The sequence below is a fragment of the Grus americana genome, chromosome 12, assembly GCF_028858705.1.
Source record: "Grus americana isolate bGruAme1 chromosome 12, bGruAme1.mat, whole genome shotgun sequence".
Classification (NCBI taxonomy): Eukaryota; Metazoa; Chordata; class Aves; order Gruiformes; family Gruidae; genus Grus; species Grus americana.
In genome coordinates, this window is record NC_072863.1 from 5,280,208 (window position 1) to 5,286,231 (window position 6,024).

The 6,024-nt window shown below is 38.9% G+C and overlaps 1 protein-coding gene across 1 annotated transcript in view; it reads left to right on the forward strand.

The window, feature by feature from the left end:
• PCDH11X (protocadherin 11 X-linked) overlaps nucleotides 1-6,024 on the forward strand; it is a 511,064-nt gene that overhangs the window by 227,243 nt on the left and 277,797 nt on the right. The gene's annotated exons all lie outside the window — the stretch shown is intronic.

Here is a 6,024-nt window from a genome sequence, read left to right on the forward strand (position 1 = left end):
AAAGAACAACAAAAAAAATTAATTCAGTAGATAGATAGAAGTTATCAGTTCTAGGACTGGCCACTTAATATTGCAGATACCATCTTCTCACTCTAACTGAGCGTACAGTTCAGGATAGTATATCTGTAAGTAAAGCTCGAATTTAAATACTGTTCACAGCACTAACTAAGAGACTTGATATGACTATTTTGTTACAAGCTACAAGATGCCTTGGAATGGGGCTCGCTTCTGTGGCAATGCGTGTAACAGGATGTATGCATCACACCCAAGGTAGTGCTCGTCTTTTCCCATAGTGATACTTGCATAAGAACATTGACAGAAATATCTCTGCTTCACCTTTAGAATACCTGTTGACCTCTGTAGTTTAAAATACTCATATCTTTCTCTTATTAGCATCTATTGGGAGAAATGAAGTGAAAAGATTGCTGCCTTATTCTACTTAACAGCCTATTTAAATTAAAATGGTAATATGCACACGCATATATTGTCCTAATTTGATCTCTCTGCATTTTTTCCAAACAAAGCATTTTGTGCTTAAAAGAAAAGCAGGCATTACTTGTCTATAAGGATGAATTAGGCTAAAGTGTGCAAAGAGAAAGCAAAGATGAAAAAAGAGATTTCACATAAAAGCAGACTGTAGGGAAACCAAGCTAAGTCTGTGACTTCCACAGTTCTGTGGAGTCTTTGTATTTTGGAGGCATCAGCAGGGGCAGAGGGAAGAGGATATAAGACAAAGCTTTCCAGACAAAAGAGAAATTCAGATCCTTATCTTCCAGCTTCTAAAATGTATTTACTGAAGCCATTCATCCTGGCAGTGACTAAAAGTGCTTTCTGAAGGTTTCCAGTTGCCTTGAAAGACTTCAGAGTAGAAATGTTGTATTAGCTTAGTAATCGTGTTGTGGTGTTCTCACCAGCAGAGTTTCAAGTTTCTCGCTGGTTACTTTAACTGAAAATCCAGGCGACTGTTGCTTTGTAATTCAGCTGGGTTGTGAATTTTCCTCTTCAGCATCTGACTGAAATACAGCCCTGCCTCTCCGGGGGGTGAAATCTCTCATTAAATCTTCTGCCACATGGACTGAAAGTGGCTGTAGAGAAGCCGTGACGATGAGAGTAGCTGGAGAGGGTGCCTGGAGGCCAGCCCGGGTGAGAGCCCTTGGGTGAAGGGGTGAGGAGTTGTGCCTGTGACGCTGCTTTCTCTTCCACGCGTTGGTGCCCTGGTGCCATTTTATGGTTTAGTCTAGCGTTTGGGACGCGCATCTCCTTAGGTGTCATGACAGTAATTGTGAGTGGGTCCTACGCTGCTTATCTCAAAGGAACAGAGTACGTAACAGTGTTCGCTGTTGCAATTATTTCAGTATAGGCTGTAAGTTATAGCTTTAACATGGGGATGTTGTGTTTTACACTGCTCTAATTGTAAATCTATATAATTAGTTGGAGAGACTTTTCAAGATGCTGACCCCTGTCTAACAGCACAAAACCATTTTTATTGATGGTGGATAATCCAGATGGCTAGGAATAGATAACCGAAAGGATAGAAGAGTAAGTGTAATTAAATAAACATTTGAAGTTCAACTCTTACTGCAGGAAGGGCTAGGTAAGTGATTTAGACATTGGCAGTTCAGTAGAAGGCCTACTTGCTCTGTTGTATCTGAAATGGTGAAGAAGTTCTTCAGCTTAGAAAAGAGAGGAAGAAAAGCTGTGAGGAAAGTACTTGAACATGTTTCGAAAAAAGAAATGCACAATGCAATTTCTGACAAAAAGCCAGAAAACAAAAAGTTTTCATCCTTTCTTAAAATAAAAGTACACCCACAAGGACTATTAGTGCCATGTCAGCCATAATGGATCTTTGTAGTTCTGCAATTATGTTGTACCTATGATGTTTAAAAATATTTTTGAGACTGGAGAAGGTTACTTGATTGAAAAAAAAAAAGCTATCAAAACTAGACACTTTGAGATGTTAAAATTCACTATAGTTCTATAATTGAAACAAAATTATTGTACATTTAAGTACTTTAGTAAATTCTTTTAATTGGCTTATTTACCTTTAAAAGATACTGCACTGTTTATTACCTATCTAAATTGGTACGTATGCATATATCTAAAGAGTACAAAAGAGGGATAAATGTTAATTGTAACTACCATTTTTATTCGTATACTAAAACTAACTATAAAAATTGATAAAATATTTGTAAATTGATATGCACTCTGTATTATGCCCTGTAGGAAAATAACCATACTCTTTTAATCGTTAGTAATGTTTTATGGTATGCGGGAACCCAATGACAGCTAACATAATATAAATAAACAGTAGCACAGACTTCTCTGGTTGTTTTTGTTCTTAAAGACACTGGGCACAAAAGATGAGCTTTGAGAGTTCCTTAAGAAAGTAGATCTGAGCTGAGAGTTTTGGTTTTATTCCAGCATAAACAAAACAGTAGACTAGGGAATTTCAAAGACTTTCAGTTATGTTGGAAGTGTCCTTACTTTCTGACCCCAATTATTAAAGTATGGACAAAGCATGCCATTTCATACTGGTGAGACATTCCTGCCCTTACCGGTTTGTGGTAAGCAAATTTATTCTGGCCGGATCAAGTCTCTTGGTGACAAATTCTGTACAATGTGGTTGTCGTGCTGCCAGACGCTATGATGTGAGTTCCATACAAATGGGCGTGTATTCCTCATTTTCTGTAAAAACAGGATGTTTACAGATAGGAGATTTCATAATATTGTTTTATATTGGTAGGAATCTGAAAAACCAACCTTTATACAGCCTTAATAAAAACAGATTAAAAATCAGATTCCAGAAGAGTCTTTTCCTTACACATGACTTTTTATCATGGGCTGATAACTTTAAATGATTAGTCATCTTTACGTGAAAGAAACCTAAACACGTATGTATATGGATGTATGTATCTAAGCTACAAACTCCAGCAAACCTCCAGACTGGGAAACCAGAACCAAAGAAGCAAAGGAGGGATGGATGCAGCCATAGACTTACTCTACTGGAGAAACCTCTTCTGGACATGAGAATGTAAAATGAGAGAACAGATTCAACCGTAGGTCAAAGTCATACGCAGTAGGAAAGAGAAAAGCTTTCAGCTTTGGAAGAATCTTTGGAAACGTAATCAGTTTGGTTTTATCCCCAGTAGCAGGGCTTGGGGGGGTATTAGTAGACTACCAATACACGAATTCTAATCTTCCTCTGGCTCTGTGTGTGTGGTGGCAGCTGTGGAGGGCAGCCAGCGTGTAATGCTCCATGCGAGCCTTTTTGCTGCTGTCCTATGTGGCAGGTAATGATTCTGATGAAGAACTTGGCTGTAACTTTTAACATCGGCTTGACAAGACCAAGATGCTTGCATTTTTTTTTTTTTTTTTGTCAGTGCTGCATGCATAACAGCGTGTATTTGTTGCGTCTCTCAGCGAGGTGATCTCCTGCACATTGAGAGCAATCTCAGGAATACAAGTTTTGAATTCAGTACAGTGTGCTGCAGCAGGGATGTTGTGTTTGGTAGTTAACTTCTCTAGATTTATCACCCAGCCAGTTGGCACTGGCTGATAATGAAGTGGATGATTTACGAATGCTAAGGGCATGGTTAGGGTGAACCTGTTGACATCTAAAAGCAGAGTAGTGCGTGTTGAGCCTTGGGAAACCGTAAAAGCTTTTTACACTAGTGAACGCTTACTGTGCATTAGGGAGCTGACCTTAATGCCCCAGCACATTTAATTTTTTTTCCTTTTAAATTCCCTGAAATAATTTTTCTGTGTTATTTTTTACTTCTCCGTGTTAAAACTACTACAACCTACAGCTTTCTCTCATAAAACTTGTAGTTCATTGATTTCTCTGAGAGTCAGAAACTATTTTTCCTATATTAACACATGGGATTGGAAGCTGACTATCACAACGTGCTCTAGCAAATACAGGACAACATATCTCCTGTTACTACCTTGTGGTTTCTTCCACGACCTATTTTTATTATTGCTGAAACACAGTTTACCACACTGTGTAACTTACTGAAATGATAACTGTTGAATGATTCAATGATTCTGCAGGTTTTGCTGGTACTGTGGTCATGCGATCTGTTGAGGTTTGGACGTGGGTTGTGATGAGAACCGTAAAATGCCATGCTGTGCCCTGCCTACACTGGGAAAGTCACATCCTCAGAGCTCTGACTTTCAGTTACTGAAATTAAGTCACTGGAGCACACGCATAGTGACATCTTGGCGTAGCCTGCTTGTCAGCAGGAGATCTTGGGTTGTTCAGGGGGTTGTTTCACTCTGGAGACAAGCTATGGTTTGCCAGCTTACATCAAACGCAGGTGGACAAATGCAAATCTGCAGAAACAAGAACCACTGTGTTGCTAAAACTGTAAGGTACACCGGAACTAACACGGGCAAATGTGAGTTGTTTATGAAAAATGTGTTAGAAGTGCTATAGGGTGGAATTATCGCTTATAAAGATCTCACTCCCACAGCTTAGAATAGCTTAAAGGTGCTGGAAAATAAGGTTCTGCCCTGCTCTCCGGAGATCGTGTCTATTTTGTCTTAATTATTATAGCTCTGAACATTGTTACTTTTTAATGCCATTTTGTGAAATCCATGATGTGCTCAGCACTCCAACCATACAGCACACGATATTCTCTTTATTCCCTTAAAAACAAACATAGTAATTTAATTGATTCCTCCCACTTCTTGAACTAGAATTTTGCAAGCAGTCACCATATAATTTACTTGACCTACAAATACACTTGCGTGTGTTGGTATATATATCCTCTTACGTTATGCTTTTCATTTTCTTCGAAGATGAACAATGCCATTAATTTTAATATTTCTGTGGGAGCACTATGTTTACCTTATCTGTATCAGTTTTTTTCCTGCCTCTCTGACCTATCTAATGATGTGGTGTTCTTTCCAAGACACAAACCAGTCTCATGTGAAGTTGAGTTACTGACTTACTCCAGGATGTCTGAACAGCTCGGTCTTTAACTATGTTCCGGATCGTTGAGGTACAGCAGTCACTCCCAGTAGAGCTTCTGAAGGGTATTTCTTTGTGTGGCAGATTCTAGTCATTCGTCAGTTGAGATCAAGTCCTAGATGCTGATTTTTTTTTTTTTTTTTTTTTTGGTACACTCTGTAACAGTGAGGCAAATGGAAGGAAACAGAAGAAGCATTCCAAAACCGTTTAGATGGAAAGGCATATCCTAAGGGAAGTTCTAACTGTGGTGCACGTCGGTGTGTGTGAGCGGGTGGAGAACCTCTACTGGTTTAGGTAACTCCTTTGTGTGGGGCAGCATATTCGCAGTGTTCCTGCCATCTTCCAGCTCCGATGGACAGTGATGGCAGTGAGACTGGGAGCAGTGACTGGTCCATTGGCTCTGTCTGAACCCAGCTGTGGTGGCAAATGCTTAATATAAAATGAATCTTTCTCCACCGCCCAGGAGAAATACAAAAAAAAGAAGGATGTTTACAACTTTGCTCTTGCAGGCAAGAGGGAAGCTTTTCAGAAAAGTTGGAGGAGTCAAAGGATTGATTTGTTGTGAAGGATAGTTAGAGGAGACAGCAAATCAATTTCCTAAAGCAAGAAGTTTGTGGGAGGGTCTGCTAGGACTTGTGGCTAGGGAGGACTAAGTTAAATGATGCCCCAAAGTAAAATGATGTAGATAAAGGCGGACGTTTCTGAAATGAAAGGAAGGAATGTAGAATTAAGTGCAGATTTCAAAGCTGCAAAGAACCTACTCTTGTGCTTGGGAATTTATGATAGAGGTAAATTAAAGCAGCCAATTGTTGGCAGAAAATTGCTTGAAGAAACTGTATAAACTAGAGATAGCTTCATAGGGAATGAGGAAAAAAAAAAGAAAGGAAAAAATCAAATCCCAATACGTATCTGGGAGACAAATGTTGCAATTTTTTAAAGTGAATCTGATTTCTGGTTGAGATATAATATTAAACTTTTGTAAGGAGATGACTATTTAAGTCTTTACTTGAGTTGTGTAATTTCCTTTATAGCCATTTTAGCCTTTTATGATA